Genomic DNA, 13,889 nt, shown 5'->3' on the forward strand with positions numbered 1-13,889 from the left:
ACGGTACGGTACTGACACAAAGACAGAAATGTAAATCAATGAAACAAAATAGAAAGCCCAGAGATAAATCCATGCACCTATGGACACCTTGGGGCTTCCCTAGTGGCTCGGATGGTAAAGAATCTGCCTGAAATGCAGGCAACCAGGGTTCAATCCCTGGGCTGGGAAGATCCCCTGGAGAAGGGCATGGCAATCCACTCCAATATTCTTGCCTGGAGAATCCCATGGACAGAGGAATCTGGTGGGCTATAGTCCATGGGGTCACAAAGAGTCAGACATGACTGAGTGACTAACACTTACTTACTTACTTATGGACACCTTATCTTTGACAGAGGAAGCAAAAATATACAGTGGAGAAAAGACAGTTTCTTTAACAAGTGGTGCTGGGAAGACTGGTCAACTACATGTAAAAGAATGAAACTGGAACACTTTCTAACACCATACACAAAGATAAACTCAAAATGGATTAAAGATCTAAATGTAAGACCAGAAAATATGAAACTCTTAGAGGAAAATATAGGCAGAACACTCTGTGACAAATCACAGCAAGATCCTCTATGACCCACTTCCCAGAGTAATGGTAATATAAACAAAAATAAACAAAAGGGACCTAATTAAACTTAAAAGTTTTTGCACAATAAAGAAAACAATTAGCAAGGTGAAACAGCATCCCTCAGAATGGGAGAAAATAATAGCAAACAAAACAACTGACAAAGAATTAATCTCCAAAATACACAAGTAGCTCATGCAGCTCAATACCGGAAAAATGAACAACCCAATCAAATAGTGGTCAAAAGAAATAAACAGACATTTCTCCAAAGAATACATACAAATGGCTAATAAACACATGAAAATATGCTCAGCATCACTCATTATCATAGAAATGCAAATTAAAACCACAATGAGGTATCATCTCATGCTGGTCTGATTGACTGCCATCAAAAAGTCTACAAACAATAAATGCTGGAGAGGGTATGGAGAAAAGGGAACCCTCTTACACTGTTTGTGGCAATGCAAACTGGTCCAGCCATGATGGAGAACAGTGTAGAGATTCCTTAAAAAACCGGGAACAGAACTGCCATACAACCCAGCAATCACACTGCTGGGCATACACACTGACGCAACCAGAATTGAAAGGGACATATAGACCACAGTATTCATTGCAGCACTGTTACAATAGCTAGGATATGAAAGAAATCTAGATGTTCACTGACAGAAGAATGGATAAGGAAGTTGTGGTACATATACACAATGGAATATTACTCAGCTATAAAAAGGAATACATTTGAATCTGTTCTAATAAGTTGGGTGAAACTGGAGCCTATTATACAGAGTGAAGTGTCAGTCTGAAAGAGAAACACCATTACTGTGTATTAATGCATATATATGGTATTTAGAAAGATGGTAATGATGATCCTATATGGAAGGCAGCAAAAGAGACACAGATGTAAAGAACAGATTTGGGGGCTCTGTGGGAGAAGGTGAGGGTGGGATGATTTGAGAGAATAGCATTGAAATGTATATATTACCATATGTAAAATAGATGACCAATCCAAGTGTGATGCATGCAGCAGGGCACTCAAAGCTGGTATTCTGGGACAACCCAGAGGGATAGGGTGGGGAGGGCAGTGGAAGAGAGTTCAGGATGGGGGCACACATGTGCACCTATGGTTGATTCATGTTGATGTATGGCAAAAACCATCAAAATATTGTAAAGTAATTATCTTCCAATTAAAATAAATTATTAAAAAAGAAATGACTTGGCCTCTTTGGATATAATTTAAGTGGCAAACTATCTGAATTAAAGGGGAAAGGGCAGAGGGGATATAAATTAGAAGTTTTGGATTAACATATCTATATTACTATATATAAAATCAATAACCAACAGGGACCTACTGCGTAAGACTACTCGACTCAGTATTTTGTAATAAACCTATAAGGGAAAAGAATCTGAAAAAGAATAGATTTATATACATATATGCATCCAGTCCCATCAGTTCATGGCAAATAGATGGGCAAACAGTGGAAACAATGGCTGACTTTATTTTTCTGGGCTCCAAAATCACTGCACATGGTGATTGCAGCCATGAAATTAAAAGATGCTTACTCCTTGGAAGGAAAGTTATGACCAACCTAGACAGCATATTAAAAAGCAGAGATATTACTTTGCCAACAAAGGTCCATCTAGTCAGGTAATGGTTTTTCCAGTGGTCATGCATGGATGTGAGAGTTGGACTATGAAGAAAGCTGAGCGCCAAAGAATTGATGCTTTTGAACTGTGGTGTTGGAGAAGACTCTTGAGAGTCCCTTGGACTGCAAGGAGATCCAACCAGTTCATCCTAAAGGGAATCAGTCCTGGGTGTTCATTGGAAGGATTGATGTTGAAGCTGAAACTCCAATACTTTGGCCACCTGATGTGAAGAGCTGACTCATTGGAAAAGACCCTGATGCTGGGAAAGACTGAGGGCCGGAGGAAAAGGGGATGACAGAGGATGAGATGGTTGGATGGCATCACCGACTCAATTGACATGGGTTTGGGTGGACTCCAGGAGTTGGTGATGACAGGGAGGCCTGGAGTGCTGTGGTTCATGGGGTCCCAAAGAGTCGGACATGACTGAGTGACTGAACTGAACTGAATGAATTGAACTGATACATATGTAAGTCTATTCTTACAGATTTAGATCTGACTCTTTGCGACCCCATGGACAGTAGCCTACCAGGCTCTGCCGTCCATGGAATTTTCCAGGAAAGAATACTGGAGTGGGCTGCTATTTCCTTCTGCAGGAGATCTTCCCAACCCAGGGATCGAACCTGGGTCTCCTGCATTGCAGACAGACACTTTACCGTCTGAGCCACCAGGGAAGCCCATTCTATATATAGATATAGATAAAACTGAATCACTTTGCTGTACACCTGAAACTGACACACACTGTAAATCAATTATATCTCAATAAAAATTAAAAAAAATAAAATGGGCTTGTTTAGTGAAGACTTTGAATAAATGGAATCACCAAAATATATTCCTAATTCCCTTTTTTCACTGTTGAAGATGGATGTAGCCAAGCAAGTTTTTCTGGGAGGTAAATGTTTCTGTTGCAGAGATAGACAGCCAATCTACAGAGCTTCCTGTCTCAAGATTTTTCTAGCAGCCAATTCTATTTCTGAATATTTTTTGAGGCATAGTTTATACATCATGATAGATACCCGTCATAAGTATACAGTTGAATAATTTTACTAAATTTATATAGCTTTGTAATCATGACCACAAGCCAGTTTTAGTACATTTCCATCACCCAAAAAGTTCCCTTCTACCATGTGCAATCAATTCTCACTCACAGTCCCAGACTATCTAAATTTGCCTTCTGTATCTACAGATTCACCTTTTCTTGAAATTTCATATAAGTGGAGTCATAAATATATAGTCTTTTGTGTTAAGTTTCTTTCATCTAGAATGAGGTACTTGAAATTCATCCATGTTATTGTAGATATCAGTAAATCATTTTTTTAAACTGATGAATAGCATCCCTTTGTATAGCTCTAAATTTATCTATTTGCCTGTCGGGGATATTTGGATTGCACAAACAAGCTGCCATGAACAACCAAGTCTTTAAATGGACCTATGTCTTAATTTCTCTTGAATAGATACCTAGGCATGGAACTGCTGGTTCAGATATAATATGTAAGTGTACCCATTTTACATACTCAACAGAAATGTCAGAGGATTTCAGTTTCTCTAAAAACCTCACCAGCATTTAGTAGTGTAAGTCTTTTGGATTACAGCCATTTTAGTGGGTGTGTAGAAGTATATCATTGTGATCTTAATTTCTATTTCTCTAATGAAGAATTGATGCTTTTGAACTGTGGTGTTGGAGAAGACTCTTGAGAGTCCCTTGGACTGCAAGGAGATCCAACCAGTCCATGCTAAAGGAGATCAGCCCTGGGATTTCTTTGGAAGGAATGATGCTGAAGCTGAAACTCCAGTACTTTGGCCATCTCATGTGACGAGTTGACTCATTGAAAAAGACTCTGATGCTGGGAGGGATTGGGGGCAGGAGGAGAAGGGGACAACAGAGGATGAGATGGCTGGATGGATGTGAGTCTGAGTGAACTCTGGGAGTTGGTGATGGACAGGGAGGCCTGGCGTGCTGCAATTCATGGGGTCGCAAAGAGTCAGACACAACTGAGCAACTGAACTGAACTGAATGATTAATGATATTAAACATCCTTTCAGGCACTTGTTGACAATTTGTATATCTTATTTGCTAAGTGTGTATTCATATATGTTGCTCATTTAAAAAAAATTAGGTTGTCTTGTTGTTGAACAAGAAATATGCTATATATATTCTGGTACAATACCTTTATCAGATATGTTTTGCAAACATTTTTTCCCAACTTGTTAGTGGTCTTTTCACTTTCATTCTTTTTTTTTTTTAACTTTACAATATTGTATTGGTTTTGCCATACATCAACATGAATCTGCCACGGGTGTACACGTGCTCCCCATCCTGAACCCCCCTCCCACCTCCCTCCTCATACCATCCCTCTGGGTCATCCCAGTGCACCAGCCCCAAGCATCCTGTATCATGCATCAAACCTGGACTGGCAATTTGTTTCATATATGATATTATACCTGTTTCAATGCCATTCTCCCAAATCATCCCACCCTCTCCCTCACCCACAGAGTCCAAAAGACTGTTCTATACATCTATGTCTCTTTTGCTGTCTCACATACAGGGTTATCGTTACCATCTTTCTAAATTCCATATATATGCATTAGTATACTGTATTGGTGTTTTTCTTTCTGGCTTACTTCACTCTGTATAATAGGCTCCAGTTTCATCCACCTCATTACAACTGATTCAAATGTATTCTTTTTAATGGTTGAGTAATACTCCATTGTGTATATGTACCACAGCTTTTTTATCCATTCGTCTGCTGATGGACATCTAGGTTGCTTCCATGTCCTGGCTACTTTCATTCTTTTGAAGAGTAAAAGTTTTTAAATTTTTATAAAGTCAAACTTATCAATTACTCCTTTTATTGATCTAAGCAATTATTGTCTAACTCAAGTCACAAAGATTTCTCTTGATTTCTTCCAGAAGTTTTATGATTTTAGCTCTTCAGTTTAGTGCTATGATTCATTTTGAGTTAACTGAGCCTAATTCCTTACCTACTAGGCACAGCCATGGGAGTAAAATCACTTCAGACCAGCCACTCAAGCAGGCAGGACGAAGTACAAATGCAGACTTCCTTGACAGAACAAAACAGGCCAAACTTCTCAAACTTTGTCAGCTGTTCCATCACCCTGAGAGAAGTTTGGATTGCTTTTTAACCTTTACAAAATTTCCAAAATTAAGTGAAAAGTTTTATCTTTCTGTAATTTTATCTCTCTCTCTTTCTTGGATTAAGAGGTAAGGAAATAGGCTTTTTTTTTTTTTCTTTCTTGCCTATGTATATCTAATTTTTCCAGCTGATAAGACTATCTACTCCTTCACAGAATTGCTTTGGCACCTTTGTTGAAAGCCAGTTGACCATATGTGTAAGAATGTGTCTCCCTTAACATAATGCAAATCACAATATCCTCTCAGAATAACTTGACTCCCACATAAATTAGCTTTTATCTAAGGAATGCACTGCTGAACCCAATGTGAATAGCAAAGCGTATTTCTCACTTTAAATAAATTAAATGGAATTCCAATTCATAAATAAGTTTTAAGTGCAGTTAACCTGAGTTTTTGAATGCACAAAGCTGAAGACCTAACAGGGATAAATTTCTTAAGGTGATTATAATCTTGGGAAGACACTTGGCAGTCAGTCAGCCTCTTCAGATATCATTTTCTAGAAACTTTCCAACTTTAATCACAAATATCGGCTGAGCTTCTTTTTTCAATTAATTAATTATTTTAATTGGAGGATAATTCCTTTACAATATTGTAGTGGTTTTGCCATACATCAACTTGAATCAGCCACAGGTGCACATGCTGAGCTTTTATGTGGGAATTATTATGAAAGATTCAAAGAAATATAAACTGTGTCATTATTCCTCTGATATGTGCCAGTATGACCAGATTGTTCACATTCAGCCTTCATGATTAGTGGAATCTATACCACATTGGTTATAAATATTTTGACCATCACATTGAACAAAAGATATGGTTCTCAGTCTTCCATGAGCTGGTTGGAGAGCTAAGATAGCTACATAGTTAAAATGATCAAGGTAGTAAATGGTATGTTAGAGTCAGAAGATGAAGAGAGGGAAGATCACAGAGAGATACTGGTAATGTTAGTTTAAAAAAATAGAAAAAAAAAGTTTCTAAAAATAAAATCAGTTTTTAGAAGAATAATATTATACAAATTTTAGGCTTTGGAGGGTTACAACTCAATTTTCTTAAGCAGTGATACCTGATAAAAATTAATTTAAAATAATAATTTTGACTGCCTTACTAGGTATTAGGCTATGAACAGAATTACCTAACTCTGCTAGGCTATAGCTATAACTATGCTATGCTATGGGCTATATTATGTCTAATCCTTACAACAAACCTAATAAATAGAAGACATTATTATAGCCATAGGCCTAACCTAGCCATCTTGAAATAAAAATAAGGCTACAAAAAGACAATAATATTCAAATTAAAATATTCTAACCCTGTTGCCTATAATGAAAATTTTATTCTCCAAGCTTCCTCACTCTCAGGAATGACTCAGAATTCAAGGAATGATTATGTAGATTATAAATTATTTCTCCTCTTTGGCTCTTGCCTCCTGCCTTTGGCCAGGAGGGGCCTGAAATTCATTCACAGACAATAGGACCAGTCACCATGGTAACTAGTCTTTGGACAGCCAATTTCATGGTCTCAGTTTCTTCCAATGATGTCCTACCACTCTCACTGATGAAGTTCACTGTGATTTTGAATTTTCAATGTTCATCAAGATATAGGAAAGTGACGTTCCTCTCTCCATTGTCATGCTGAGTCCTAGAGCCCACTGCATAAGCAGTTTTTATTAAGCACAAGCATGAGCATGTCCCTGAGGTTGACCATGATGAGAAACATAAGGCACTAAGAAATTGACCAATTTCTGTGTCAAGATATAGATCTTTCCCAAGACTCCACCATTCAATTCCTTGAGATTGAAGAAATTCATACTTCTCCTAGTATCAAAGACTACACAACTCTTGCTCCAGAATGAAGTACTGAGCTGACTGATAGTTGCTTTAAGAAAACATTCACTTATTACCCTATCTTCATTTTACAGAAAAGAAAACACAGGCAAAGAGAATTTAAGTGAGTTGCCTAAGACCACACATCAGCAGACATGAAATACAAACTTAATGTTTTCAAATTCCCAAAACTGATATTTTTTCACTCTGTTTTATTGTCTCTCAAATCCATATTAATTGCAGATAAGTCAGTTCTGGGCAGGTTGGATCTGAGGAAAGGGCAGCCTAAATGTGTTCTCTCATCCTCGCAGACAAAGGTCATCAAATAATATTTAAAAGGTACCTGGTAGACAGCTTACAAGGCCTCTCGTTCTCCCACAGTTTCTAGTCTGAAAGAATATTTGTGCAAACCAGAATGTGAGCTGTTAGTAAATAACCTGAAGCTATTTATTAATTGGGGGTATATAAAAATGCAATTGAGTTTGGTTCTGCAAACAAGCTCATAGAATCCAACACACCCAGATGGTCTTGCAGGACAGGGAAAGAGAGAGTGAGAAAGAGAAACATTCTGATATTACCTTCCTGCAGTAGAAAAAATTCCTACTAGGATGACAGGCACAGATTTAATGGTTGTGGCTTTATCACTACCTGGTTGTTTGTCTCCTTCAGCCAGTCATTACTTTTGTATGGACCCCAGCCACCCAGCTTATCTGCCTTTAAGCTGAAGCTGAGAAGGGTGGGTGTGAGGACATGATGATATAAAAGAAACACAGAGGAAAAAAATTCAATACAACACAACAGCACATTAAGAAACTTTGTTGAATAAATCAGTAATATAAATAACAATCTGGAGTATTAGAAAAACAATGACCTCTGAAGTCACATAAGCTGTGATAATTAAGCAAATTAATTCAAATATAACCTCTACCATTAACTAAACCTTTGATCTTGAGCAAGTTTCTCCTATTAGTTTCAGTTTTCTCACCTCTACACCAGGGCTCATATTGCCAAACTCAGAATAATGGGCAGGCTGGCTATCTCCCAGGGTGCTCAGGTATGGCAGTGCTGGAAGGTCAGTGGATTAGATGGAAAACTTAGCAGTAGCCGATTTGAGTTCCCAAATATGTCTTCTAGTGAAACCTGGTGACATGTCCTTGGTTTCCTTTTAACCAAAATAGAGTCTTCTAGTAGACATTTTAAAAATAGAAAACATACATCAGTTCAGATCAGTTCAGTCACTCAGTCGTGTCTGACTCTTTGCAACCCCAGGAATCACAGCACGCCAGGCCTCCCTGTCCATCACCAACTCCCAGAGTTCACTCAAACTCACATCCATCGAGTTGGTGATGCCATCCAGCCATCTCATCCTCTGTCATCCCCTTCTCCTCCTGCCCCCAATCCCTCCCAGTATCAGAGTCTTTTCCAATGAGTCAACTCTTCGCGTGAGGTGGCCAAAGTACTGGAGTTTTAGCTTTAGCATCATTCCTTCCAAAGAAATCCCAGGGCTGATCTCCTTCAGAATGGACTGGTTGGATCTCCTTGCTGTCCAAGGGACTCTCAAGAGTCTTCTCCAACACCCCAGTTCAAAAGCATCTATTCTTCGGGGCTCAGCTTTCTTCACAGAAAACATACATATGTCACTCTAAATAAATAAATGTACATATAAATAATATGTTGGATTAGGGTATAGTGCAGTAATAATTCTGGAAGGTCGATGGCTCAAAAAATAAGGGTTTATGTCTCAGTGTTTTATGTAGGCTGGTTGACTGTTCTTCAACCTGAACTTTTGTCACCTATGAAATACATGGTATTTCCACGTTTACTACAGTAAGTAAATAAAGACATAGAAGATGTATGCTGAGTCACTTTAGTCATGTTCAACTCTGCAACCCTATGGACTGTAGCCCACTAACCTCCTCAGTCCATGGGATTCTCCAGGCAAGAATACAGGAGTGGGTTGCCATGCCCTCCTCCAGGAGATCTTCCTAACCCAGAGATCGCACCCACTCCTCTTGCATTACAGGCAGATTCTTTATCACTGAGGTACCACGGAAGTCCCTGGCATTTGCTCACATTGTCTTAAAGTGGCATTCATTATTTCTGCTCCCAGTCTCTTGGATAAAATTTTGGTATGAATCAACTTAACTGGGAAATGTAAGGAATACCTTCTGGGCCTCAAATGGCATAATATTTACCAGCTTAGATACCTAATGTCTGAGTATAGCATCAATATTATGCAGTGATTGTGAGAATTACATTAAATAACTTACAGTAAGAACCTAGCCCAGGATCTGGCATACACTTAGTGATCAGTAATCACTAGTCTCTTTTTCCCACCCCCAAACACAAAGGTGAACTTTGCCAATCCTGCAGAATTAACCACAACAACCTGCTGCTGCTGCTGCTAAGTCGCTTCAGTCGTGTCCGACTCTGTGTGACCCCAGAGACGGCAGCCCACCAGGCTCCCCCATTCCTGGGATTCTCCAGGCAAGAACACTGAAGTGTGTTGCCATTTCCTTCTCCAATGCATGAAAGTGAAAAGTGAAAGTGAAGTCGCTCAGTCTGTCCGGTTCCTAGCGACTCCATGGACTGTAGCCCACCAGGCTCCTCCGTCCATGGGATTTTCCAGGCAAGAGTACTGGAGTGGGGTGCCATTGCCTTTTCCCACAACAACCTATGTACTCCTAACTACTACAGCTGAAGCACTCTCACATCTTGCTCAGGGCACCAGAAAGAGGGAGACTGAAAATGATAACCGCATCCCCATGACAACATGCAGCCCACCTTTCAGATCAGCAAGGTTATAAATGTATAGTGTAACGTTCATATGCTGAGGGTCCTTCTATGGTTACCCAAGTGTTAAGAAAATAGTTGAAACTCCTTAATGTAACACACTTTATAGAGTTGTTACTCCAACCTCCCTCACTTGGATCACAACGCCTCACTCACACTCACCCTCCACTTCAGCTCTGACAAATAGGCTCAGTGTCCCCAGACAACTGTTTTATGTCATGTCTCTGCATGAGCAAGAGCTGATGAATTTTCCAGGAATGTCTTAAATCACTCTTCACCTGCAACTTGTACTTTATTTAAACCTCATCTTTTCTGAAATGCTTTCTCTGGCTTTACCAAGAGGCCCCCAGATGTAAGCCCCACAGCACCATCTGCATTCTTATATCACAAATTATTGAATTACGAACACTGGCCCAAGGGTCTATCTCCCCACTTTCAAGGTAGAATTTCACAGGAGGCCAGAGCTATGTTGTCTTCAATGCAGGACCTGCAGGGCGTAATAAGGTGCTTGGCACACTGTAGAGACAAATAGTCATAAAATCAATGAATGACAACCTCATTTTGTCTTTTGCTTCATATATCAGATCACAATCTCTTCCTGTGCTCTGACTCCTAGATTTTCCAGCAAATTGCAACCCAAATATGCTACCTCTCTGTCAAGTACTGGCTTCAGATGCTTTGGGCCACTTCTGACTCCAGCTGGGCAAAGTCCCAATCTGCATTTGATGACCAAGTTTAAGGGATGGACAGTGCATTGTTTGCAACCAGAAAGGCATGGAACCAAATCCAAATCCTAGTAAGTAGGATTACTACTTACTATTTGTGTGAATTCAGGTAGAGTCTGTTAAACTCTACCACCTCATTTGCTTCACAAGGAAATTAAGACTTCTGTTTCCACACCATGGAGCTACTGAGGATATTAAAAAGGAATTCTAATTTTTTTATATACTGTATTTTCATCCGAGTGGAAAAACAAAATCTGTTTCCTAGAAGTCCCCTTGGGCAGGGAAGAGATTGTTTTCCCAGGAAATTTCTTTAAAAGCTGATTGAAATAAGACCAAAAGAGGCCTGAGTATGGACATCACACTGTAAGTGACAAAAAATTATTCCTTAAGGGCAGCAGAAAAGAAAGCAACAGGGAAGAAATGAAAGAAAGAAGAGTCAGGAATGATGGCCAACTTCTCTGTGACCCCCCAATTTTTAATTAAGTCTCAGAACATGGAATATACATTTTAGAGTACCTAATAATATACCCTGTCACATAATAAGTCCATTTCCTTCTCCAAATAATATACTCTGTCACATAATAAATAGACTATAAACCATAGATGCAACTACCATTTAAAGTGCTGTCATTATTATTAACCCAGACTCAGCTACCAGTCAATTCCACAGTTTTGCAGAAGGGTTAGTTGAAAACTGGAAATACCCACCAGACCTTTTGTCCTATTTCTCACTCTAGGATAATTTCTCACTTGTATCCTGATTTTCTTTGTTTATAGTTCTCTATCCAGGGTCTTTCATTGACTGTCACCTTCTTATGAATTTTATTGAAGTTCAATTTGTGTACAAGAAATAGCATCCGTTTAAAACATACTGTTCATGAGTTCTGACACATGTATACATCCTTTCTATGTGCATGCACAAACAAAATAAAACACACAATCAGATACAGATCATTTGCATTAAACTCAAAGTCTCCTTGGGCCCCTTTGTAGTCCCTGCCTTTGTGCCCTTGCCCCCGATAAGCACTTGTATCCCTAGAAAAGTCAAATGATCTAAATTTATAAGTAGAATAGAACAGTGTGGTGAACATTTGGGTTGTTTTTTTATATTGTGAATAATGTTGATATGAATGTTCACATATAGGTTTTTATAGGGACAAGTATGCTTTCATTTTTCTTTGGTGTACATGTAAGATTGGAATGACTTAACTGATATGCTAGACGTATATCTAATCTTTAAGAAACTTTCAAAAAGTTTTCGACAGTGGTTGTATCATTTTATATTCACCATCAGCAATGTATGAGAATACCAGTTGTTTCACATCCTTAACACTTGGTATTGTCAGTCCATTTAATTTCAGCCATTCTAAAGAGTGCTATCTCACTAGAGGTAGAGGTATCTCATTATCTTAATCTTCATTTTCCTGATATCTAGTGGTGGTAAGTATCTTTTATGTATATTTTCTTTTGTCTTCTATTGACTTTGAAGATCCTTGAGAATGTTCCTTACTGGTTCTATATGTGTACTGTCCCTACTGTTATTCTGAGGAATCACCTTCACAGCCTTAACCTTGTAAATGCTGAGTATACTCCTTTCTTATATTACCCTTCCTGATTTAGGCTGGTCATTTGGATTTATTTTTAGATGTGTACTACTCTTTTCACCTATGATATAAGAATTTGCCAAATATTAATCCCAGGGATGGGGGAGCCTGGTGGGCTGCCATCCATGAGGTCACACAGAGTCGGACACAACTGAAGTGACTTAGCAGCAGCAGCAGCAGCAGTAAAACTTAGGGACAATGTATTTCAAAGACACATTGAGTAGATCAACTATATACTTTAGTAAGTAAATAAAAATTGAAAAAACATTGTTTCAACAGATTAAAAAGTTTTGCTCAGTTTAGGAGCTGATTTATATGGATGTCAAATTTATCGATTATTTTTATATAATTTCAAGGTTTCAGATTGGAATATGCTGTATTTATTTTAAAATCTGCATCTAGCTTGGGAAATCCTAGACTAATTGCTTAGCTTCTCAGCCAAGCCATTAATAGTGAACTTCTGCCTACTTTCCATGGATTTACTATCAAAATTAGGAGTTAGAAGAACTTGAATAGGCAAACTAATGTACCACAGTTAAGCTATATTACAATTCTTAGTGATATAGATTCTTAAAATAAAATGAATACTTAATATATTTGTCTCCAGGTGCATTAAATTTAAAAGCATCCGTTTCCCTCCACGAATTCAAAATTAAAATGACAGTAATCAAGACTGCCGGGAGAAATATCAATAACCTCAGACATGCAGATGACACCACCCTTGTGGCAGAAAGTGAAGAGGAACTAAAGAGCCTCTTGATGAAAGTGAAAGAGGAGAGTCAAAAAGTTGGCTTAAAGCTCAACATTCAGAAAACAAAGATCATGGCATCTGGTCCCATCACTTCATGGGAAATAGATAGGGAAACAGTGGAAAGAGTGTCAGACTTTATTTTTTAGGGCTCCAAAATCACTGCAGATGGTGATTGCAGCCATGAAATTAAAAGACGCTTACTCCTTGGAAGGAAAGTTATGACCAACCTAGATAGCATATTAAAAAGCAGAGATATTTCTTTGCCAACAAAGGTCCATCTAGTCAAGGCTATGGTTTTTCCAGTGGTCATGTATGGATGTGAGAGTTGCACTGTGAAGAAAGCTGAGCGCCGAAGAATTGATGCTTTTGAACTGTGATGCTGGAGAAGACTCTTGTGAGTCACTTGGACTGCAAGGAGATCCAACCAGTCCATCCTAAAGGAAACCAGTCCTAGGTGTTCATTGGAAGGACTGATGCTGAGGCTGAAACTCCAATACTTTGGCTGCCTCATGCAAAGAGTTGACTGATTGGAAAAGACCCTGATGCTGGGAGGGACTGGGGGCAGGAGGAGAAGGGGACGACAGAGGATGAGATGGCTGGATGGCATCACCGACCTGATGGACCTGAGTTTGAGTGAACTCCGGGAATTGGTGATGGACAGGGAGGCCTGGCGTGCTGCGATTCATAGGATCGCAAAGAGTCGGACACGACTGAGCAACTGAACTGAACTGAATAAAAGCAAAGAAATTCTGAAGAATGAAAATATAACTCAGATGGCCTCATGCTGACAAAATAAGCATTGTGATGGATGAAATCCACAACATTCATCTGAGAACCTTGTTCCATTGATCTAG

Source organism: Bison bison, unplaced genomic scaffold (genome assembly GCF_000754665.1).
Source record: "Bison bison bison isolate TAMUID 2011002044 unplaced genomic scaffold, Bison_UMD1.0 scf7180017864298, whole genome shotgun sequence".
NCBI lineage: Eukaryota > Metazoa > Chordata > Mammalia > Artiodactyla > Bovidae > Bison > Bison bison.